Source organism: Trachypithecus francoisi, unplaced genomic scaffold (genome assembly GCF_009764315.1).
Source record: "Trachypithecus francoisi isolate TF-2019V2 unplaced genomic scaffold, Tfra_2.0 Lachesis_group5, whole genome shotgun sequence".
NCBI classification, from domain to species: Eukaryota; Metazoa; Chordata; class Mammalia; order Primates; family Cercopithecidae; genus Trachypithecus; species Trachypithecus francoisi.
In genome coordinates, this window is record NW_022681470.1 from 83208732 (window position 1) to 83234450 (window position 25719).

At 45.9% G+C, this 25719-nt stretch overlaps 1 long non-coding RNA gene and 1 other non-coding gene across 6 annotated transcripts in view; one reads left to right on the plus strand and one right to left on the minus strand.

Moving 5' to 3' along the window:
* LOC117074933 overlaps positions 1-25719 on the minus strand; it is a 100159-nt gene that overhangs the window by 42531 nt on the left and 31909 nt on the right. For 3 of the 5 annotated variants that reach the window (XR_004433775.1, XR_004433772.1, XR_004433771.1), the window contains 3 exons: positions 20238-20365; positions 18119-18201; positions 8060-8493 (listed from right to left, as the gene is read on the minus strand). This is a non-coding gene — a long non-coding RNA (uncharacterized LOC117074933). Of the gene's footprint in view, positions 1-1489; positions 2349-8059; positions 8494-18118; positions 18202-20237; positions 20366-25719 lie in introns of those variants that run through there. The other 2 variants (XR_004433776.1, XR_004433773.1) reach the window with 2 other exon arrangements.
* LOC117076986 lies at positions 25341-25443 on the plus strand. The gene has a single exon (XR_004434589.1). It is a non-coding gene; the product is annotated as a U6 spliceosomal RNA (small nuclear RNA).

Sequence of the window (25719 nt, forward strand, 5' to 3'; positions counted from 1 at the left end):
TTGTAGAAATGGCTATTTAGATTCTTTCCCGTTTTTAAAATTTGGTTGTCTTTTTACTACCAAGTTGTAAGAGTTCTTACAAGAGCTATATCTATATTCCAGATATAAGTCCTTTATTAGATATATGATTTGCAAATATTTTCTCCCAGTTTATAGATTGTCTTTTCACTTTCTTTTTTTTTTTTTTTTTGAGACGGAGTCTCGCTTTGCTGCCCAGGCTGGAGTGCAGTGGCTGGATCTCAGCTCACTGCAAGCTCCGCCTCCCGGGTTCACGCCATTCTCCTGCCTCAGCCTCCCAAGTAGCTGGGACTACAGGCGACCGCCACCTCGCCCGGCTAGTTTTTTGTATTTTTTAGTAGAGACGGGGTTTCACCGTGTTAGCCAGGATGGTCTCGATCTCCTGTCCTTGTGATCCACCCGTCTCGGCCTCCCAAAGTGCTGGGATTACAGGCTTGAGCCACCGTGCCTGACCTTCACTTTCTTTATGATGTTCTTTGAAGCATAAAAGTTTTAAATTTTGATGGAAATTCAATTTATCATTTTTTTCCTTAGTTACTTGTGCTTATGGTGTCATATTCTGAAAACTAATGCATGATCCAAAGTCATGAAGATTTATTCCTATGTTTTTTTCTAGGAGTTTTGTCATTTCACTCTTACATTTAGGTCTACAATATTTTTTTTTTTTTTTTTCTTGAGATGGAGTCTTGCTCTGTCACCCAGGCTGGAGTGCAGTGGTGGCACAATCTCGGCTCACTACAATTTCCGCCTCCTGGGTTCAAGCAATTCCCCTGCCTCAGCCTCCCAAGTAGCTGGGACTACAGGCGTGCACCATCACACCTGGCTAATTCTTTTTTCTTTTTTATTTTAGTAGAGACGGGGTTTCACTATGTTGGCCAGGATGGTCTTGATCTCCTGACCTTGTGATCTGCCCTCCTCAACCTCCCAAGGTGCTGGGGTTACAGGCGTGAGCCACTACACCCAGACTTTTTTTTTTTTTTTTTTTTTTTGAGACAGAGTTTTGCTCTGTTGCCCAGGCTGGAGTGCTGTAGCACAATCTCAGCTCACTGCAACCTCTGCCTCCCGGGTTCAAGCGATTTTCCTGTCTCAGCCTCCTGAGTAGCTGGGATCACAGGTGTGTACTACCATGCCCAGCTAATTTTTGTATTTTTAGTAGAGACGGGGTTTCGCCATGTTGGCCAGGCTGGTTTCAAACTCCTGACCTCAGGTGATCTGCCCACCTCAGCCTCCCAAACTTCTGGGATTACAAGTGTGAACCACTGCGCTGGCCTACAATCCATTTTGAATTAAAAAAAAAAAATTTTTTTTTTTTTTGAGAGATAGAGAAAGTCTCTCTCTGGCACCCTGGCTGGAATGAGGTGGCATGAACATGGTTCACTGCAATCTCAGCCTCCTGGGCTCAAGTGATCCTACTGCCCCAGCTTCCCCAGTAGCAGGGCCCACAGATTGTACCACTATGCCAGGCTAATTAAAAATTTTTTTTTCTTGTAGACATAGGGTTTTGCTGTGTTGCTGAGGCTGGTCTCGAACTCCTAGGCTCTTTCTGCCTTGGCCTCCCAAAGTGCTGGGATTACAGGTGTTAAGTCACCACATTCAGCCTTAAATTAATTTTGATATGATATATGATATGATATGATATGATATGATATGATATGATATTGGGGGTTCAACTTCATTGTTTTGCATGAGGAAATCCAGTTACCCCCACGCCATTTGTTGAAAAGATTATTTTTCCTCATTGAATTGTCTTGCCACTCTTGTTGAAAATCAACTAACCATATTTGACAGTGTATTTCTGGACTCTCAATTATGTGCCATTAATCTCTATCCTTATTACAGTACCCTGCTGTCTTGACTATTGTAGCTTTGTAGTAAGTTTTGAAATTGGGAGGTGTGAGTCCTCCAACTTTGTTCTTCTTTTCCAAGATTGTTTTGGCTATTCTGAGTCCCTTGTATATTCATATAAATTTTAGGATCAGTTTGTCAATTTCTGCAAAAAAATAAAAAAAGGGCAGCTAAAATTTTGATAGGGATATTGTTGAAATCATTTATTGTTGAAATCATTTATTATTGAAATAGTTCCATGAGGCCACTAACAGGTCACAGTGGGAAACAACTATTTATTATCTATTTGACAGGAAAACTGAGACACAAACAGTGAAGTTTAAAACTTCCTTAGCCTGACAGTGCTGCTTTCAACAGTAGAACAGATATCTCCCAAATCCCATGACGCCAATTTCCTTCTCTGTCCTTATTACAAGCAAATATTTCCAGAGTGTTTGCTCTGTGCCAGGCACAGTTCCAGGTCCTCAACAATGTAGACGTCAAGCCTGAGAAAGAACCATATAAAACTTGCTGTCAGGCCGAGTGTGGCAGGTCCACGCCTGTAATCCCAGCACTTTGGGAGGCTGAGGTGGGTGGATCACTTGAGGTCAGGAGTTCGAGACCAGCCTGGCCAACATGGTGAAACTCTGTCTCTACTAAAAATACAACAATTAGCTAGGCTTGATGGCAGACGCCTGTAATCTCAGCTACTCGGGAGGCTGAGGCAGGAGAATCATTTGAATCTGTGAAGCAGAGGGTGTAGTGAGCTGGGATCATGCCACCACACTCCAGCTTGGATGACAAAGTGAGACTCTGTCTCAAAAAAAAACAAACAAACAAACAAACTTGCTGTCAAATCAATTGCTCTTTCCAAGAGAGGTGATGTCCATCAGGAATTTTCATTCTCCCTACTATCCAATGTATACCAACCAAATTTTCTTTTAACTTAATAATTTACTAGTTTTCTTTTCCTGATTATCTATCACAGAAAATTTAAAAGATACGAAAATTCCAAAGAACAAAATGAAAATTACCTATAATCCCATAAATCAGAGACAGTCGTTATTAACATATTGGTCTAAGACTCTAAACTCTTTAATAATAATAGATAACATGGTAGTGACTGTGTCTCTGGCCTGTTTAAATACTTTACATTCAGCCGGGCGCGGTGGCTCACGCCTGTAATCCCAACACTTTGGGAGGCTGAGGCGGGTGGATCACAAGGTCAGGAGATCGAGACCATCCTGGCTAACACGGTGAAACCCCGTCTCTACTAAAAATGCAAAAAATTAGCCGGGCGTGGCGGCAGACGCCTGTAGTCCCAGCTACTTGTGAGGCTGAGGCAGGAGAATGACGTAAACCCGGGAGGCGGAGCTTGCAGTGAGCTGAGATGGTGCCACTGCACCCCAGCCTGGGTGACAGAGCGAGACTCCGTCTCAAAAAAAAAAAATACTTTACATTCATCAATTCAGTTTAATCCTCATGATAACCCCAGTTAGGTATTTATTTATTTATTTATTTGTTTGTTTACTTATTCAAGACATGTTTTTCAGCCCCTATTATGTGTTGGGACCTTAGCTAGGTGCTTAGTATGCATTAGTAAATCAAACGAATAAAAATATCTGTCCTCTTTGATTTCACATTCTAGCAGGGGAAATTGCTACTAAACAATACGATAAATAGGTTAATTATATACTACATTAGAAGATGTTAAGTGCCACAGATAGGGATGGGAGTGGAGAGGAGGTGGTATGGGTTGCCTCATTGAGTAGTAAATAGGATAGTCAGGTCTATTTATCTGTTTACCATGACTGTAGTGGATGCTCTGGTTCTGTCTAGGTGCCCTTTCAGGATTGGAGACTATTCCCACAGTTGCTGACAGTGTGGTCAGCCCTCAATTGTCAGTCCTCTTTGGGAATTGCCTTGGATGAAGAAAGTCACCTTACCCAAGATCACTCCAACTCCTGGGACCCACATCCAATGACTGGCCAATAGGGGGACTTAAAGGCCTGGTCCCCCTTCCCCAACTTGAGACTACTCTGAAGGATCACCCAGCTTCAGAGCTTCCCATAACTGAGACTTTTAGCCTTTGTTGTGGTCCAACCAACCTCTTCCTATACACAGTCCTCACTCCTTCACTTCCCTCCCAGCACTTCCTAACAAACTTCTTCTGTGCTAATATCTCTCGGTGTCTGCTTCCCTGGGAACTCAACCCAAGATTGCTGATATCAGCAGTGATCCAAGAAAGCGATGCCAACATGAGATTTTGGAATTGGATCACCTACTATCCAGCTGGCAGTGCAGACCCCATCAGTGGCAGTAGATGAAGTACATATAGTCCCTAGCACAAGGTAGCAGTGAAATTGTTAAAACTTTTGCCAGCGGTGAACTAAAATGGTATTCCCATGGAAGGAAATGCACCAGAGGGTGTGACCTATCAGGTGGTTGAGAAATATGGGGGGAATCACCACAAGGACAATGCAGTTAGGTGGCTTTCGCTAAGGATAATTAACACTTTGAAAAAAATAATGAAATGTTGAAAAGGATTCATCAGCAATTGAAAACTGAGTGTGAAAGCCAGAAGACCTCCTTGGGAGCTCACAGGGATACTCTCATCCCCTGCACCTGGAGGAAAGGGAAAGCTGATTAAACATGGTTTAATCCTAAGAGTAGCAGAGTGCAGGCCGGGCACGGTGGGTCACGCCTATAATCCCAGCACTCTGGGAGGCCGAGGCAGGTAGATCACAAGGTCAGGAGTTCAAGACCAGCCTGGCCAAGATGATGAAACACCATCTCTACTAAAAATACAAACGGCCGGGCATGGCGGCTTATGCCTGTAATCCCAGCACTCTGGGAGGCTGAGGCAGGCGGATCACTTGAGGTCAGGAGTTTGAGACCAGCCTGACCAATATGGTGAAACCCCGTCTCTACTAAAAATACAAAAAACTTAGCTGGGCGTCATGGCACAGGCCTGTAGTCCCAACTACTCGGGAGGCTGAGACAGGAGAATTGCTTGAATCCGGGAGGCGGAGGTTGCAGGGAACCAAGATTGTGCCACTGCACTCCAGCCTGGGTGACCGAGTGAGACTTCAGCTCAAAATAAATAATAAATAAATAAATAAAAATAAAATAAAAAATACAAAAAAACAAAAAAAACACAGAAATTAGCCAGGTGCAGTGGCAGGTGCCTGTAATCCCAGCTACTCAGGAGGCTAAGGCAGGAGAATCATGTGAACCCAGGCAGCAGAGGTTACAGTGAGCTGAGATTGCGCCATTGCACTCCAGCCTGGGCAATAGAGTGAGACTCCATCTCAAAAAAAAAAAAAAAAAAAGAGTAGCAGAGTGCCAAGAAGGTTCAAGGACAGGTTCCTGGCTGGGAAAGAATGGGACTCTGATACATGAGATGTGAATATCTGAGTGGATGTACCCAAAGATCTTGAATTCCCAGATTGCTCTGAGCCTGCAGAAGTGGCCCACCTTTCTCTAAGGGCTGGCACTCCGACTTTGCTAAAAGATGATGCAGAGGACTCTCCTCTGCAGGACAACATGCACCTCGTGTAGAATCTGCCACCGTCTGCCCTCCTGACCACTAACCCAGTAACTAGGGTAAAGTCACAGCATGACTTGGCCAGAGACAAGCTGGGTCTCATAAGAGAAGGAAGGGCTTCTATTGTGAAGGAGCTGCAGAACCTACCAACATGTACCAGGAGCTGTTGACAGACTGCTAGGCATGGGTCCCAGAGGGAGGCCCTGAGATTGGAAGAGTATGCCAGAGACTATGTTCAGACGGCATGGGATCAACAGGGGCAAAACATTTCGAAAAAGGAAAGATGATCAATTTGGAAATACCCCAGCATGATCACGGGATGACAGTGGGAACATACTGCTAGAATGGCTCTTAGAAGACTGAATAAAATTATGGCCCTCACCAACTAAGGTAGGAATGCCAGAATTGCCATAGCAGAAGATGGAAGAGGGGAAAAGGCTCAGAAAAATGGCCGTGCTAGAACTGCTATACTGCATGCAGCAGGAAAGCCTGCAAGGTGACTATATCCCACAGGAGACCTGGAAGATATCCCAAAGCAATAAGAAATGCACTGCTGGGAGAGACATAAGAGGGCACTAGTATCACCAAGAGTCTCTAGGCCAGGGCTAATGATCAGGGCTAATGATCAAACAGAACTAGGCTCATGCATGACAGTGGGGATGAAGGGATCCTGAAACAATAGAAGCTAGCTGTGTCTGTTAACCCTCAGAAGCCAAGTGGATGCAATTCTCATAATGAGCAGCAAGTTTGGAGTGGCAGCTGGGGACCCTGACCCTCAGAGAGTTGTGGCGATAGTTACTAGAACATAGCTAAACTAATTGGGCAAAAGTGTTCTGCTCGCTGGGCGCAGTGGCTCATGCCTGTCATCCTAGCACTTTGGGAGACCGAGGCAGGCGGATCACGAGGTCAGGAGATCGAGACCATCCTGGCTAACACGGTGAAACCCCGTCTCTACCGAAAATACAAAAAATTAGCCAGGTGTGGTGGTGGGCACCTGTAATCCCAGCTACTCAGGAGGTTGAGGCAGGAGAATTGCTTGAACCCAGGAGGTAGAGGTTGCAGTGAGCCAAGATCACGCCACTGCACTCCAGCCTGAGCAACAGAGCAAGACTCTGTCTCAAAAAAAAAAAACCAAAAAGCAAAAAACAAAAAAACTATCAAAGAACTGAAATTCGGCCAGGTGCAGTAGCTCATATCTGTAATCCTAGCACTTTGGGAGGCCGAGGCAGGAGGATCACTTGAGGTTAGGAATTTGAAACCAGCCTGGCCTACACGGTGAAATCCTGTCTCTACTAAAAATACAAAAATATGGCCAGCCGCGGTGGCTCACGCTTGTAATCCCACTGTGTCCGGAATTGTTCCTTCCAGTGGGTTCTTGGTCTGGCTGACTTCAAGAATGAAGCCGCGTACCCTGGCGGTGAGTATTACAGTTCTTAAAGATGGTGTGTCCAGAGTTTGTTCCTTCAGATGTTCAGATGTGTCCGGAGTTTCTTCCTCCAAGTGGGTTTGTGGTCTCCCTGACTTCAGGAGTGAAGCTGCCAACCTTTGCAGGGAGTGTTACAGCTCTTAAAGGTGGCGCATCGGGAGTTGTTCATTCCTCCCAGCGGGTTCGTGGTCTGGCTGGCTTCAGGAGTGAAGCTGCAGACCTTCCTGGTGACTGTTACAGCTCATAAAGGTAGTATGGACCCTAAGAGTGAGCAGCAGCAAGATTTATTGCAAACAGCAAAAGAACAAAGCTCTCACAATAGGGAACAGGGCCTTGCGGGTTTCCGCTGCTCCCTTGGTGGCCTGCTTTTATTCCCTTTTTGGCCCCACCCACATCCTGCTGATTGGTCCATTTTATGGAGTGCGTTTAAAATCCCTTAGCTAGACACAGAGTGCTGATTGGTGCATTTACAATCCTTTAGCTAGACACAAGAGTTCTCCAAGTCCCTACATGATTAGCTAGACACAGAGCGCTGATTGGTGCAGCATTTACAAACCTTGAGCTAGACACAGAGTGCTGATTGGTGCATTTACAATCCTTCAGCCGGACAGAGAAGTTCTCCAAGTCCCCCACCCCATTAGCTAGACACAGAGCACTGATTGGTGCATTTACAAACCTTTAGCTAGACACAGAGTGCTGACTGGCGCATTTACAATCCTTTAGCTAGAAAGAAAATTCTCTAAGTCCCCACCTGACCCAGAAGCCCAGACGGCTTCACCTTTCACCAGCACTTTGGGAGGCCGAGGCGGGCAGATCACAAAGTCAGGAGTTCAAGACCAGCCTGGCCAAGATGGTGAAACCCCATCTCTACTAAAAATACCAAAAAATTAGCTGGGCGTGGTGGTGGGCGCCTGTAATCCCAGCTACCCAGGAGGCTGAGAAGGAGAATTGCTTGAACCCAGGAGGCAGAGGTTGCAGAGAGCCAAGATGGCGCCACGGCACTCCAGCCTGGGCGACAAAGCAAGACTCTGTCTCAAAAAAATAAAATAAAATAAATAAAAATACAAAAAAACCAGGCATGGTGGTTTGTGCCTGTAATCCCAGCTACTCGGGAGGCTGAGGCAGGAGAACCGCTTGAACCCAGGAGGCAGCGGTTACAGTGAACTGAGATGGCACCACTGCACTCCAGCCCAGGTTGACAGAGCAAGACTCTGTCTCAAAAAAAAAAAGAACTGAAACTCACCAGATCACCACATCCAGACAATGCACAATGAGATGCTGGACCCCTCATTCATCATGATTGCTTCCTTGCCCCTCCTTAGTTCCTATTTTGTTATACATTGTTACACTTCTTCCCTGCTATATAAACCTCTAGTTTTAGTACAGCATGGAGATGGATTTGAGACTAAGCTCCCATCTCCTCAGCTGTAGCACCCGATCTGTAGCTACAGAAGACTATAGCACGACTTTTTCTTCTTCTTTCTTCTTCTTTTTTGCTTATTCCTTGGTAATACTCGTTGTCTCCATCATTGGCTTTCTGCGCAGCGAGCAGCAGGACCTAGACCAAAACTCTGGTATTTCAGTAACCATATCATACTACCCAGTCTGAGAGAATGGTGGAGTAGCCTGTTGAAGCATCAGCTGGGAGGCATTGCAAAGATGGCAACAAACTTTCAATCTGGAAACCAAGAGGCAGAAGCAAGAATGACTCCACTTATCATCATACTCAATCACCCACTTGGAGAATTTGTGCTTCCTGTCTCTGCAACTATGTGCGCTGCAGAGTTAGAGGTCCTGGCATTAGAATGGAGAAATGCTGACCAGGCATGGTAGCTCATGCCTGTAATCCCAGTACTTCAGGAGGCCAAGGCAGGAGGATTGCTTGAGCTCAGCAGTTTGAGACCAGCCTGGGCAACACATTGAGATTCTCATCTCTACAAAAAATTAAAAGTTAACTGGACATGGTGGCACATGCCTGTAGTCCCAGCTACTTGAGAGGCTGAGATGGGACTTCAGGCTATTTGTGCCAAGCAGGACCAGCAGACAAGAAGAAGAGTCACCACTTTGGCAGAGGCAATTGACTGTGATCAGCAAGGAAAGGGAGCTCTACTGTTACACACTGGGGGCAAGGAAGAACATGTTTGGCACCCAGGTGATCCACTTGGGTGACTTGGTACTCCCCCCATTTTGACAGCTAATGGACAACTACAGCAGCTGTGGCCTGAGAAGGGCCTGGTGACCAGGGAGCAGATAGATCCCTCAGGGATGAGAGTCTAGGTCCCCGGACCAGGTAGGCCACCTAGACCAGCAGAGTCTATTTGTGGGTGAGGGAAAATCTAGAATTGATAGAAGTGGAAGTGAAAAATGGGTATTAATCGTAGGCTCAAGACAAGCTGCAATGTCAGGGGCTGTTGTTCATCTCCTTAACCTTCCTGTTGTAAGTTTCTCCCAGGAAAGAAGCCCACTGGAATTCCAAAGGAACTGCTCCTTGAACTTATTTGAAGTAGATCTGAACAGCACAAGGGGTGAATTATAATGGACACTGAGATGCGCGGTCCATAACCCCCATTAGGACTGATTACTTATCCCTGCAACTGCTTGGGAGTGCTGCAGGCAGACAGCTCTCAGCTGTGAGCACTCCTTAGGAATCGCCTCTGTCGCAGAGAGCAGCCTACTCGCTTTCCTAGAGCTGCCTTCATCCAGTGACCTGGCCCCCTCACCCTAACTAAGGACATCTCTGAAGGGCCTGCCAGCCTCGGAGCTCCTCTTGGGGTTGGCTGATGACTTTGTTGAGACTACTGCACAGTCTAGTCCTGCTTCCTCCTCTTCCCGTCCACAGGAGTTGATCCCAAGAGCACTCCCCAATAAACTTCCCACTCAGTCTCCATCTCAGAGACTGCCTCCGGAGAACTCAAACTGTGACGGTAATATTTGAGCAAAGACTTGAAGGAAGTAACAAGGAAGATTATTCCAGGTAAAAGGGCAGCTAGTCCAAAATCTCTAAGGCAGGAATGTCTGTGTGGTCAAGAAAGAGCACAAGAAGCCAGAGTGGCCGTAGTGGAAGGAGGGAATGGAGACCATGGAGGAAGATGAGATCAGAGCAACAGTAGGAAGCCAGATCATGGAGTGCCCCAAAGACTGTTGTTTGGCTTTGTACTATGAGTGGGTCCCATTGCAGGGTTTTGATAAGACAAGTGACACGGCCAGGCGCAGTGACTCACGCCTGTAATCCCAGCACTCTGGGTAGCCAAGGCAGGCAGATCACCTGAGGTCAAGAGTTCGAGACCAGCCTGGCCAACATGGTGAAACTTCGTCTCTACTAAAAATACCCCCCCAAAAAAAAAAAAAATTAGCTGGGCGTGGTGGCGCGCACCTGTAGTCCCAGCTACTCAGTGAGGCTGAGGCAGGAGAATTGCCTGAACCAAGGAGGTGGAGGTTGCAGTGAGCTGAGATCACACCACTGCACTCCAGCCTGGGTGACAGAGGGAGACTCCATCTGAAAAAAAAAAAAGAAAGAAAATTGACATACTCTAACTTGAAATGGAAAGAATCATTCTGACTGCTGTCTTGAGAAAAGAGTATGAAGGGGAAGGATGGTCACAGGGAGACTATCAGGGACTCTATTTCAGTCATCCATTGAGATGGGACAGTGGCCCAGACCATGGTGGCAGTGGAGAAGACGGCAAAAACTGATCTGATTCTGGATATAGGCCGAAGGTAGAGCCAACAGATTTCCTGAGCAATTGGGTATAGTCTGTGACAGAAAGAAAGAAGTCGAGGATGACTCCAGGGTTTTTTGTTCTGAAGCACCTGAAGAATGGAATTGAGATGGGGAATGCTATGGATGCAGCGAATGGGGGAATAGAAGATAAGGAGTTTAATTTCATTTTGGATGTGAATTTTAAGACGCCTATTAGACATCCAAATAAAGATGTCAAGTAGTCAGCGTGATGTACCAGTCTGGATTTCAGGGGAGAGGTCTGGACTGGAGATATAAATTGGAATCATCTGCACATGGACATGGTTGAAAGTCTTGAGACTGGATGAGACCACCAAGGTAAGGGGTGTAGATGAAGAAGAGAAAACCAGGAACCAAGTCCCAGGTGCTGTATCCTTAAGAAGGCAGGGAGGAGGGAAGAGCCAGCAAGGGAGATAGAGAAGTGACCAGTGTGGGGTAGGAGGGAAATTAAGAGAAAATAGGGTCCTAGAAGCCAAGAGAACCAATTGTGTCAGAGACGAAAGGGGGCCCAACTGGCTCGAATTATGCCCAAAGACCAAGTATGATGACAGCTAAGGACTGTTCCTTGAACTTAGTCAATGCTGGCAACCTTGACAACATCAGTTTTACTAGAGTAGCAAGGACAAGAGCCTGACTGGAGTGGCTTTCAAAGAGAGTGCATATCACCTATTCTTCTGAGAAGTTTTATTGCAAAGAAAAGCAGAGAAATGGTAGGTAGTGGTGGAGGAAGTGGTTAGGAGAAGGTATTATTATTGTGATCCATTTTACAGATGAGGAAAATTAGGCAGCACTTTGGGAAGCCAAGGCAGAATTGCTTGAGCCCAGGAATTCCAGACCAGCCTGAGAAACATGGCGAAACCCTGTCTCTACAAAAAATATCCAGGCATGGTGGTACATGCCTGTAGTCCTAGCTACTAGGGAAACTGAGGTGGGAGGATTGCTTGACTCAGGAGGTCAAGGCTGCAGTGAGCTGTGATCGCACCGCTGCACTCCAGCCTGGGGACAGAACAAGACCTTGTCTTGAAAAATAAAAGTCAGGGAATTTGCTTAGGTTCATTCAGATAGCAAGTTGTGATTTGAGCTCAGAATCTAGAACCTGAGCTCTTACTTTTTTTTTTTTTTAAACCAATTCCCTATTGATGGAACTAAGTTTTTCTCAAATTTTTCTATTATATTGATTTTACTTCTATTGTTTAAAATGTCAGTTATAAAGTAGATGAATATTCTTTTTTTTTTTTTTTTTATGTTGGCTAGGCTAGTCTCAAACTCCTGACCTCAGGTAATCTGCCCACCTTGGTCTCCCAAAGTGTTTGAGCCACTTCTCTTGGCCCAGATGAATATTCTTACAGGTAAGCATATAATCACATTTCTGATTATTTCCTTAAGATGAATTTCTGGGCGTAGACAACCTGGGTCAAACGGTATGCACATGTGCATAGCTTTGGATGCCTCTTGCCAACGCTCTACGGAAAGGTTGTAGTCGTTCCCACTTTTGTCAGCAACACAGGAGAAGGTCCATTTCCTGCATCATTACCAACACTGGGTCTTATCTTTCTCTCCCAACCGCCTCCCACTGCATAGTGAGAATGATACCATTTTATTTTCCATATGTATGATTACCAGTTAGATTTGACCATGTTGTACAGGTCTATCTTCCAGCCACCCCTTTGGCTTCTGCTGGTGTTTATCACTCTCAGACTTGATCGCCTTCACCTGACCCCTCTCATCAGGAATATTCATCTCTTGCTGCAATAGACCCAGTTTAGAAGGTAGACTGCACAGAGCTAGGTTGAATTTTAAAATAACAATAATTTTAGGGTAAGAAATTAGATCTTGGGTGATTTTTCTGAGAGACTGTGGAAGAGCTAAGATTTTAGAAAAGCTAGGGGCAATATAGGAAGGTGTGATCATTGGACCTTCTGTGTGACTCTCCATGTAGCTATGACCTAAGAGTGTCTCGTTCCGAAGAATCCCCCAGAGTGTGCATTGAAAGGGGTGGGAGGTCCCTTCATAAAATATACTTCCAGGGCCATAATTTTCAATTTAGTGACTGTTGGAGGGCTTTCCTGTTCTTCCTTTGCTCCTCAACCTAGCCCTGTCTGGGAGCACAGCTGATAAACTGACCCCAGCACATCTGAAAGAAGCATAGATATTTTTCTTTTCTTTTTTTTTTTTGAGATGGAGTCTCACTCTGTTGCCCAGGCTGGAGTGCAGTAGTGTGATCCCAGCTCACTGCAACCTCCGCCTCCTGGATTCAAGTGATTCTCGTGCCTCAGCCTCCCAAGTAGCTGGGACTACAGGCATGTGCCACCACACCCGTCTAATTTTTGTATTTTTAGTAGAGATGGGGTTTCACCATGTTAGCCAGGCTGGTCTCGAACTCTTGATCTCAAGCAATCCACCCGCCTTGGCCTCCTAAAGTGCTGAGATTACAGGCATGAACCACTGCGCCCAGCCAGATATTTCTTTTCTTTTCTTTCATTTTTTTTTTTTTTGAGATGGAGTTTCACTCCTGTTGCCCAGGCTGGAGTGCAATGGTGTGATCTCAGCTCACCGCAATCTCCGCCTCGCAGGTTCCAGCGATTCTCTTGCCTCAGCCTTCCAAGTAGCTGGGATTACGGGCACCCACTACTACATCTGACTAATTTTTGTATTTTTAGTAGAGACTGGGTTTCTCCATGTTGGTCAGGCTGGTCTTGAACTCCCGACCTCAGGTAATCCGCCCGCCTCGGCCTCCTGAAGTGTTGTGATTACAGGTGTGAGCCACTGCGCCTAGCCAGATATTTCGTTATACCAGTAATACATAGTTGTTGTAAAAAGATTAGGAAATAGGCCAGTACAGTGGGGCATGTCTGTAGTCCCAGTTATGCAGGAGGATTGCTTGAGCCCAGGAGTTCAAGGCCAGCGTGGGCAACACAGAGATAACCCCTCTCCACTCCCCCATCTCCATCGCAAAAAAAAAAAAAAAAAGATTAGGAGGCCGGGTGTGGTGGCTCACACCTATAATCCCAGCACTTTGGGAGACTGAGGCAGGCGGACCACCTGAGGTCGGGAGTTTGAGACCAGCCCGACCAACATGGAGAAACCCCGTCTCTACTAAAAATACAAAATTAGCCAGGCATGGTGGCACATGTCTGTAATCCCAGCTACTCGGGAGGCTGAGGCAGAAGAATCACTTGATCCTGGGAGGCAGAGGTTTCAGTGAGCTGAGATCACACCATTGCACTCTAGCCTGGGCAACAAGAGTGAACCTCCATCTCAAAAAAAAGAAAAAAAAAAAAAATTAGGAGGTAATGACAGCAGAAAGAACAATAATTAAACCAATAGAAATTCCTTCCACTGTCCTCTCAGATAATTGTTACTTACATTTTGCCAATTTTGGTTTTCAGATCTTTTCATTAAATGTTTTGTATAATAAATTTACATAATCTATTCTTTTCCAGTAATAAATCTTGAATGTCTTTCTAACTTTCCAGTTGTCAATAAATGTTAATCTACATTGTCATTTTTTTAAAAACAACTTTTGTAGAGACAGGGTCTTGCTATGCTGCCCAGGCTGGTCTTGAACTCCAGCCTCAGGTGATCCTCCCTCCTTGGCCTCCCAAAGTGCTGGGATTACAGGCATGAGCCACTGTGCCCAGCTTACACGGTCATTTTTAATGAGTTAATTTTTATTAAATGTCATTATATGGATCATTTTAAGTAATTTAGTGAATCTCTAATTTGTGGACTTTTATTTCTTAGTTTTTTACTACAATAAGCAAGAGTGACAATATTGAGGCTAGGTTCAGTGGTTCATACTTATAATCCCAACACTTTGGGAGGCCAAGGCAGGAGAATTGCTTGAGCTCAGGAGTTTGAGCCCAGCCTGGGCAATGTACTGAGACCCCGTATTTACAAAAATTTTTTAAATTAGCCTTGTGTGGTGGTGTACACCTGTAGTCTCAGCTACTCAGGAGGCTGAGGTGGGAGGATCGCTTGAGCCCAGGAGGTCAAGTCTGCAGTGAGCCATGATCATGCCATTGGATTCCACCCTGATAACACAGTGAGACCCTGTCTCAAAAAAAAAGAGTGCCAATATTGTACATACATATTTGTCCACTTGTCCAGTATTCCTCTAGGATAAATCCTAAAAAGTAGGGTTACTAGCTCAAAGAGCGTGCACATTTTTAGAGTTTCTGAGATGAACTCCTAATGATACAAACATTTCCTGAACTACTTTATCTCCACAACAGAGTTCTAGTTATAGGTTTTCACTCAACGATGTTCTTGCTGAAATGAGCAAGGAAGAAGTCACAGGTTCTCTTTGGGAAAATGATTAGTTCCTCAAGCAAGGATATTATTTGAGAAAGATAAATTGAAAACAAAAGATGAATGGAAGGTGAGGAGTTTAACATCTAGAACGCAAAGAAGCAGATCTGTATGCAAGTGAGAACCTGAGCTTCCAGAAGCTTCCATGTGACTTGGCCTCTGCTTAATAGCAGCAGCAGTCCCAGTACTCTTGTTTAAACTTTGTCTACACTCTCACCATCCTGTCTGATGGAAGAAATGACAGAACTGGAAGAAGAGACATCGTAGAGATGGATGTGTGCCCGGCTCAGACAAGCACTTAGTGTCTTGTTAAGAAGACCAAAAACATAAACGAGAGAAGAATCCTCTGTAGCAACATCAAAACCATCTTCACACTAGCCCTTGGTCTCTTAAGCCAACAGGCCTAAAATTGAGCTCATTGTTCTTTCCCATGGACCCTTGTTCCTATCATCCCTATCTTCAGTTAGTGGCATCGCCATTACTTAGCAAGCCTAAGCAAGAAACCTATGACTTCTCCTTCTCCTTTAACTCCAACATCGAAGGAGCCAATTATTTGCATGTATCCTATCCTCAGTGTCTTTCCTTTCCATTCTCCTTATAACCCCGGATGGAGCGTCCCTTGTCTTTTGCCTGAGAGAAGGTGGCGATCTCCAGAATATGTCTATGGAGGTTTCAAAACCTTCTGATGGCTCCATCGTCTGCAGCTGATTCTTCCATTCCTTAGTAAGGCAGTGAAAGCTTTTCCAAAATCTGACCCTAGCCTTGCTTTTCAGCTTCATCCCCGCTACTTCCCTTCTTGTCCTCCAGATACTTGGACTTCCCCAGCAGTCACCTCCCTGTGCTTTTGTTCTGGTGGTTTTTTTCCCCACTGACCTCTCTTTCTCCTCCCTTTCCCAGCCTGCTGAACTCCTTCTCATCCTCAAAGGCCAATGCAAATATTAATTCTCTGCAGTTTTCTCCAGATAGAATAAATCATCCTCTCTGCTGTGTTCCCATAGCACTTTGCCTAACTGCTAGAGAAGCATTCAGTAGGTATCAGACACCTCCTGATAGACTGGGATTTCACTAAGGACATGGAATGTGTCTTATTCATCTTGGATACCGAAGGCGTAGCCGAATTCCAGGCATATAGGAGGGGCTTCGTAAATATTGGTTGAATTGGATTAAGTCAGAAATAGATCCAGGTCACTGACTCTTATGCAATGTCTTTTTTTTTTTTGACAGAGCCTTGCTTTGTTGCCTAGGCTGGAGAGCAGTGGCGCAATCTCAGCTCACTGTAGCCTCTGCCTCCCAGGTTCAAGCTATTCTCATGCCTCAGTCTCCTGGGTCACTGGGATTACAGGTGCACACCACCACACCTGGCTAATTTTTGTATTTTTAGTAGAGACGTGGTTTCACCACATTGGCCAGGCTGGTCTTGAACTCCTGACTTCGGGTGATCTGCCCGCTTCAACCTCCTAAAATGCTGGGATTACAGACGTGAGCCACCACGCCCAGTCCCAGTGTCTTTTATATTATCCCAAAGAGAATACTTGCACAGCGAGGGGGCCATTACCAGAAGGCAGAATGGACCAACCTCCCACACTTCCTTTCTGTTACCCATTGAAATTCCATTGGAAATTAATTCTTTTGTGTATGATATTGTCTCTAGTTACATTACAAATATCCCTTCTGCTGAGCATTCTAGGGATTAAAAAAATACAAATATCCCTTGGAGGGATTAAGACTTTAAGGCATTATCATCAAGGTTAACTCTACTAAAATTTTTGTGCTGAAAATGAACTTGGAAGTTGTTACTCCTAGGCTGGGCGGGGTGGCTCACACCTATAATCCCAGCACTTTGGGAGGCTGAGGCGGGCAGATCACTTGAGGTCAGGAGTTCAAGACCAGCCTGGCCAGCATGGTGAAACCCCGTCTCTACTAAAAATACAAAAAAAGCAGCTAAGCATGGTGGCCCACACCCATAATCCCAGCTACTCGGGAGGCTGAGGCAGGAGAATCACTTAAACCCAGGAGGCAGAGGTTGCAGTGAGCCAAGATCGCGCCATTGCACTCCAGCCTGGGCAACAGAGAGAGACTCCATCTCAAAAAAAAGAAAATAGAAGTTGTTACTCCTTTCTAAAGAAACAACTAACCTACAGGGGCTACCTGCAGCAGGAGTGGGCATCAGGTATGTTAACAGGAGCACTGAGAGGAAACAGCTGCAGAGCAGGGCTGGGGGATGTGTGTGGTAAGGGCCAGTTCTGCGTGAGGTACCATGGAGGGAGATATGGGGTAGTGTGAGTGCCTGGATGCCTGGGGAGGGAATGTGCGGGCAGGGAGGGAATTAGATCGTGGGAGAGGGGAGGAGCAAGGACAAATTCTTCCTACTTCCCAATTCAGTCAAATGTCTTCCCTGTGTAGAGTGATGATTCTTAGTGAAGATCCTGACTTCCAAACACCTCTGGTAGATCTCCTTTTTTGCTAGAGTGCCAGAAAATTCTTAGGTAATTTTCCAATTTTAATTCATTTTCATCTTAAAAATAAATACATGCCTCATGGTATTTTTAAGAGGGGTGGGTGTTTGATGAAATAAAATGAGTGACAACAGGGTGTCACAACTCCAGAAAGGTTTCGTATCGCTGGTTTAGAGATTCCCAGTGAGTAGGAGTTTGATGAACTGAAAAATGAAATGGCTTCCAAATCACTCTGCCCTACTAGGCTGATTTGAAACACATAACCTGCCTACACTGCTGAAAAGCTCCCAGCCCTGGGGTGAATGAACCCTGCAAAGCTACTACTTGGCACTCACCCAGCAGTTTGCAAAAGGCAGTGAAAGGAAATGTTCACAGTCAATTGATAGCAGCAGGACCCTTAGGGAGCTAGAGTGAGGGATGGGACCAGCCAAGGCCATTTGGACGGGCATCCAGGTTACCACACAAAAGCCTTCCTGGGAACTCTCAGGACAGTGACGGTTTGGAGCCCTGGCTTCACGTTTCACTTTAAAAGAGGCCACCACCTAAGTGGGTTGAGATGCTCCTTTCTGGCTCTCTCTAGTCAAAGGTTCATACTGCCCAGGAGAAGAGTGAAAAGGGAAAATCAGCCTTATTAGCATGTATTTATTTGGGGGCTTGACTCTGAGGTTGCATTTGGTGGCGCCTTTCAGGACTGGAAGAGGCTAGAAGATACCTGCTACATTTGAAAGCAATTCATGACTTAATTTCACATTTTTCAGCTGTGGATTATGTAGGGTGCTTATATATTCAATTATTACCTTGGATTAAGATTTCAAATTGTGATCTTCCTATTTCCCAAAGAAGAGAGCTTGAGGAGTTCATCAGGCCAGGATTCTTCTTCCTTTGAGAGACAACCAAGCAGATGGTGCTGCTAATGCGCAGACACCTGCACAGATGCCCTGCTGCGGCCCAAACAACAGCTGTGGCTTTTCTGCATACCCAAGGAATAACTTACCTTTCCCTTTCTGATTTTTTCTCTTTTAAAATTCTGTATAGCTACTAATGGAGGGGATAAGGATAATGCAAGGCAGGGCTTTTAAAACACTTTTAAAGCAACGAAACCCTCTTTCAATTGAAATCTGTGCCTAACCTCAGTATGTAAAACCAAAAAGAAAGGCCAGGTGTAGTAGCTCATGCCTGTAATCCTAGCGCTTTGGGAGGCGGAGGTGGGATGATTTCTTAAGGCTAGGAGTTCAAGACCAACCTGGACAATATAGCAAGACTCTGTCTCTACAAAAAATACAAAAATTAGCTGGGTGTCGTGGTACACACACCTGTAGTCCCAGCTACTCAGGAGGCTGAGCCAGGAGGATCTCTTGTTTTTTGAGATGGAATCTCAGTCTTTTGCCCAGGCTGGAGTGCAGAGATGCGATCTCGGCTCACTGCAACCTCCGCCTCCCAGGTTCAAGCAATTCTCCTGCCTCAGCCTCTCAAGTAGCTGGGATTACAGACATGCGCTACCACGCTCAGCTAATTTTCCTATTTTTAGTAGAGATGGGGTTTCACATGTTGGCCAGGCTGGTCTCGAACTCCTGACTTCAAATGATCTGCCCACCTTGGCCTCCCAAAGTGCTGGGATTACAGAGGATCTCTTTTTTTTTTTTTTTTGAGACGGAGTCTTGCTCTGTCACCCAGGCTGGAGTGCAGTGGCGCAATCTCGGCTCACTGCAAGCTCCACCTCCCAGGTTCATGCCATTCTCCTCCTCAGCCTCCAGAGCACCCAGGACTACAGGCACCCACCACCACGCCCGGCTAATTTTTTTGTATTTTAGTAGAGATGGGGTTTTACCATGTTAGCCAGGATGGTCTCGATCTCCTGACCTCGTGATCCGCCCACCTCGGCCTCCCAAAGTGCTGGGATTACAGGCATGAGCCACCATGCCCGGCCCTGAAGGATCTCTTAAGCCCAGGAGTTTGAGGCTGCAGTGAGCTATGATCATGCCACTGCACTCTAGCCTGAGCAACAGAGCAAGATCTCATCTCAAAAAAAAAAAAAAAAAATGGGTGCACTGGCTCATGCCTGTAGTTCCAGCACTTTAGGAGGCCAAACTGGGCAGTTCACTTGAGGCCAGGAGTTCAAGACCAGCCTCGCCACATGGTAAAACCCCATCTCTACTAAAACCACAAAAATTAGCCAGGCATTGTGGCACACACCTGTATCCAGCCACTCCGGAGGCTGAGGCAAAAGAACAGCTTGAACCTGGGAGGTGGAGGTTGCAGGAGCCAAGATCGCACCACTACACTCCAGCATGGGTGGCAGAGCAAGACTCTGTCTGAGAAAAAAAAGAAAAGAAAAGAAAAGAAAGAAAGTAGTGGTTCTTTGGTTAAACTGGGATGGGGACCTGGAGTCTTGACCTCCTTACTTCCGGCCCCTGGGAAGCAAATCTGACATAAATTCCAGAATGCTGCCATCATCCCAATCAGAATTTCTCAATCTCCAAGGAAAATTTTGTCATCTGGCACTTCAATGGCTGTTTTAAAATGTTACAAAAGATTTGGCAAGATCCCAACGGGAGGGACAAGCACCTACATCTGGGCTTGGAAGCCAACGGTGTGATATGAGGGAGTCTAAGTGGCCACTGCGAGCTCCGCTCTGGGGACTGCCAGCCTCCCATCCTGCTTGCTGTCTACATCACATAATGTGCCTGGTTGAGAAAAGGCCTTAGGAAGAGCCAGAGAGTGCCAGAGAACGGAAAGAGTATGACACATGCCTCGCTGAGGTCGGACAGCGCGTCAGCCTTACTTTCCCAGCTGACTAAGGACGCCTCCCAACAAGCTGCTTGCCTGCTGAAGCCTGTCTTGAAAACTGAGAGTAGATGGCTCAGAGTTTTCTCCCCAGCAGTTAACGAACACACAGCAGACGCATTCATGCAATACCTTGGAATCATCCCAGAAGCTCCAGGTCAGGTCTCCTTGTCTGAACGCCCCTACCTAGCTGGGCCACACAAGCAGTTTCCACGCTGAGTCCACTAAGTAATCCAAAACAGTTGTTCCTTGGGATTTTTCTGAAAAAGAGATAGAAAGGGCTCTGCCTCAGTGAGCAGAGGGAGCTGCTTCAGTATTGGAAACAAAGATAACTGAAATGCATTCTTTGGAATCTGATAAACCCTCTTCCCAAGACAAGAAAGGCATTAAGTCAGACCTGAGCTTTGGGGCTCATTTCAGGTACGTGCTGGCTTTAGCAACTGAGGAAAAGCCATTATCCCTGTCTTCTTAATTTCCCACAGCAATCAGCCCTAGTAGGTTCACCATGTTCTCTGTGCAGTTTGAGACAAACTCACTAAACGTCCTGTTCTCTGAAAAACGATCCATCCAAGAGGGCACAGGACAAGAGTGTTTCTCCTTTTGGTATCAGGGACAGGTTGTGATGCTGCCGTGATCAAAGACATGTTCCTCAAGTGAGGGGGCAGCCTGTCTACAGCCCTGGTGAGGAGGCCTGCACTTAGCATAGGAGCTGGCTATTTCACTGCCCCCACCCCATCTTCATTGCTTGTAGGCATCCAGAGCTCTATGGTGTGACATATATCCTGGAATAGTTCCAACATCCCTGTTCCAGGACTTGCTAGATGCAGACCCACTTGTGATATGGTTGGAAAAGTCACTTTTCACCTCCTGTCCTAAGCTGCTAAGAAAAATGAATCATGTAGCCTAGATTTACATGTCTGCATTTTTCTGGTGATCATGAGTGACTGATTTGAGCAATAAGTATATGACTGAGAGGTCCCCGCCAGGCATTTGTGGAGTGGATTGCTGAAGCTTAGTTAGTTAAGCAATACGCCAGAAATTTGGAGATCATAAACTCTGACTTTTGCCACCCTGCCACATGCTCTTCAGCCAGTTATTTCTCCTACGTTCTGCCTTTATAAAATGGGGATAAGCTATCTTTGAGATTGTTTTAAGAAGAGACACTAATGAAAATGATTGCCAAGTGCCTCTCTAAAGAGAAAGTACGGTAGGCATAAGTGCTTTATGTGATGAAATTCAATCTTTCTTCCTCCCTTTGCAACCTGAACCATGGAATCAATAATGTTTTTCCAAGTGCAGTGTCCCCAGGACAAAATGTGAACCAGTTTCCTGAACTAGGCAGCTCTCTGGTGGGGAGGAGCCCCTGGCCTCTGGGGCCTGGTGTCCTGGGCTGTGGCTGGCTTTACTGCTGTAAATGCCCATCTTATCCTGGGATTCCAGCCAAGATGCCAGGGTTGCAAATTTCTGTAATTTCAGAGGAAGCTTTGTTTAGGGGTTGAGTCTTCACAATGGCTTTTGCCATCTATCTCCATTTTATTTTCTCTTTTATCGAGTACCCATTGTACCCCAGGCACTATGCTAACTGCATTCACTTACATTATCTTGTTTAATCCTCTGAGCGGCTCGGCAAGGGGGGTGTCATTACCATTCCTATTTTACCTCATGAAATAGACACTTGGGGGGAGTGAAACAAGTTAGCAACGTAACACAGAAAACAATGGGCAAGGCCAGGATTGCAACCCAAGCTCATCATTACTCTCCCATGCTTCCTTTCCCACAGTTGTCCTACATTCAGACATTTCCCATTTAAGAAAAAATCAAGCTGCAGTTTGAAAAAGCACTAACTAGAGAGTTCAAGGGAGTGGGGTCTTCTGCCCACACCTATGGGGAAGATGCTGTAGGCATAGCTATTGGGTATTACCTGCCTTGGAGGATGAGGGTGAAGGAAATGGGGTCCTTCCTCTTTCACGTGGTCCTGAAGACCAGTGCCCAGGCCTATGTGTTCTCAGAGCATTTCCTGCCCTGGATGCAGGTCATCCAGGCTATCACTGCTACAGCAGGGCCCCTAATGCACTGCCTTATAGTCAACATGACTGTCAGCTCATTTCAGCTCAATCATCCGGCCCTGTGAGAGACGCCCACGTGCTGAAGAGCCTTTCTGCAGTTCTGCATTGAACTCTTCATGTGGTCCCATCTAGTAATGAGTGCGAGTGGTAAGTTCAAGAAACAGAGCAAGGGAGAGGACCCTTCTCGTGTAGTTCTTTTTTTTTTTTTTTTTTGAGATGGCATCTCGCTGTGTCACCGAGGTTGGAGTGTAGTGCAATCTCGTCTCACTGCAACTTCTGCCTCCTGAATTCAAGGGATTCAACCTCTCGAGTAGCTGTGACTACAGGCATGCGCCACCACACCTGGCTAATTTTTGTATATTTAGTAGAGATGGGGTTTCACCATGTTGGCCAAGCTGGTCTCAAACTCCTGACCTCAAGTGATCCACCCGCCTTGGCCTCCCAAAGTGCCGGGATTACAGGCATGAGCCACTGCGCCCAGCCATTGTAGTTCTTTACATAGAGAAAAAAGTACTGATGACTAGTCCTTGTATCAGTGAGAACTGAGATGCAGAGCAAAGCGGAGCTGCTTATAGATTGACTGATTTTTTACCAAAATAAGGGAGGGTCCTTCCTGACAGTTTTGCTTGGGGATTGGGGGAGAGACTGCAGCTTGTTGCATAATATCTGTTTCCCTCTTAATTATAAAACTCCAAGTTTATGTGGAGCAAAGTGTCCAGCTAACATCTACATTTCCAAGCGTTCCTGGCCACTGGGATATAAGGGAATATTTTATGTAAAAATTTCAAGAAGTCTACTGAGAGCAAGCTGACTCAGAGAGCCAACCTTTTGTTGCTTCACTTGTCTCTATCCCTTTGTCCTGCTGCCTGAAATGCAGATGTGATGGCTGGCATGCCACTGCCCTTTTAAACCATGAGGTAGCCTTGGGGATGGAAGTCAGCACTAAGGATGGTGCTGCAGAAAGCTAGAAGCAGCTTGGGTTCCTGCTAACTTCATGGAGCCACCATTCCTGCCCAGGACTGAAGTCCCCTGGAATTCTTTTACATAAGAGGATAAACCTTGCTTTCTGTTGTATAAAATCTAACCTAATCCTAAGTGACAGATTCTGTTTGATAGAGGCAGCTGGAATTTCTAGCTAGTCAAGGTCACCTGAGCCCTGTCTGCTCTATCTACCTCATAAAGGCACATACCTAAGTCTTCCTGATAGTGTGTGCACAAGTTACATGATCACCTGTAGAAGGGTAGGTGTGGAGACTTTTTAGGTAATACTAAATTAATTCCTGAATTCTATTTTTTGTGGAACGTGTATATTGAACACCTACCGCACACCAGGTACCACGCTATACACACTCGGGTCTACGCTCAGGACAGTTACAGTATTTTAATAGAGTGAGATGGCAATTTAAATAGAGTGAGATGGCTGGGTGCAGTGGCTCACACCTGTAATCCCAACACTTTGGAAGGCCAAGGCAGGCAGATTGCTTGAGGCCAGGAGTTTGAGACCATCCTGGGCAACACAGTGAGATCCCGTCTCTGCAAGAATTTTTTTTTTAAAAAAAGTTAGCCAGGTGCAGTGGCATGTGCCTGGAGTCCCAGCCACTTGGGAGGCTGAGGCAAGAGGATCACTGGAGCCCAGAAGTTCAGCGCTGCAGTGAACTATGATCACACCACTGCACTCCAGCTTGGGCAACGGAGTGAGACCCTATCTCTAAAACAAATAAACACAGTGAGCTGTGCACTGTGAGGAAGTGCTCTAACAGAGGAGTTCCCTAACCTAGTCTTGTAGAAGGCTTGCAAGAAAAAACGGGCCTGTAGGGCAAGTAAGAGCCAGTCAGACGTAAAGTAGCCAAATGAAGAGCTTTCTGTGGATGATATACAATCTTTTTTAATGGACTACAGTTGTCCTTCCAAATAGGCTATGACCCAGCAGCTGATTCTTGCTAAACTTGCAATGATCTTGCCATGATCAATACTGGTAGCCACTCCATTACCGTACCTACGGTTTAGAAGGTAGTTTGTATTTTTCCTTCTTTTCTTTTACCACAAACTTTACTCCCTCCTAGGGTCTGGAGTAACGAAAAAAAAAAATGCGTGTAGATCAGGAAGTCTGATTACGTACCAAGAGAGATTTGGGGAAAATTCAGACTGGTTGTATCCAGGTGGGTTTGCACAGTCAGTATGTGGTCCTAGGCCTTGGTCTTGGCAGAGAGGCGGTGCAGGGCAAGGGAATTTCCCCAGTGATCAGTGGTCTCTAAGGAACCTGTTTGACTTTGTCACTCAAGGATCTGATCAGATCCAGGCAGCTCTAGGTCTGCTGCTTCTGCCCTAAACCCAAGTTCTAAGTTTTTGTTTACATTCAAGATAAGACTGGCCAGGCGCGGTGGCTCACGCCTGTAATCCCAACACTTTGGGAGGCTGAGGTGGGTGGATCACAAGGTCAGGAGATCAAGACCAGCCTGGTTAACACAGTGAAACCCCGTATCTACTAAAATTACTAAAAATTAGCTGGGCGTGGTGGCACATGCTACTCGGGAGGCTGAAGCAGGAGAATTGCTTGAACCTGGGAGGTGGAGGTTGCAGTGAGCCGAGATCACGCCACTGCACTCCAGCCTGGGCAACAGAACAAGACTCCGTCCCCCTCCCCCTCCAAAAAAAAAAGATGAGACTGTATTTGATTATAAGTAACAGAAACCAACTAAAGCCAGCTTAAGCAAAAAAGGAAAAGTCAGAGGACAGGTAAGGATTTTCTTTTTGCATCCAGTGGCAGGAAAGCAGCAATGTCGAAGGAAGATATCAAAGTCATAAACTAGAAGGTATCAGGAGTCCCCAGTCCACATGATAATGAATAAATAGTGCTTGCGGCCAGGTGCAGTGGCTCACGCCTGTATTCTCAGCACTATGGGAGGCTGAGGCAGGTGGATCACCTGAGGTCAGGAATTCGAGACCAGCCTGGCCAACATGGTGAAACTCCGTCTCTACTAAAAATACAAAATTAGCTAGGCGTGGTGGCGGCTGCCTGTAATCCCAGCTACTCGGGAGGCTGAGGCAGGAGAATCACTTGAACCTGGGAGGTGGAGGTTGCAGTGAGCTAAGATCATGCCATTGTACTCCAGCCTGGGCGACAGAATGAGACTCTGGTTCCATAAATAAATACATCAATAAATAAATAGTGCTCGCTTTGGCAGCATATATACTAAAATTGGAATAATACAGAGAAGATTAGCATGGCCCCTGCATAAAAAATGTTTTTTTGTGTTTTTTGTTTTGTTTTGTTTTGTTTGAAACAGAGTCTTATTTTGTCACCAGGCTGGAGTGTAGTGGTGCGATCTCAGCTCACTGGAACCTCCGCCTCCCAGGTTCAAGCGATTCTCCTGCCTCAGCCTCCCAAGCAACTGGGACTACAGGCGCCTGCCACCAAGCCCAGCTAATTTTTGTATTTTTAATAGAGATGGGTTTCATCATGTTGGCCAGGATGGTCTTGATCTCTTGACCTCATGATCTACCCACATCGGCCTCCCAGAGCGCTGGGATTACAGGTGTCAGCCACC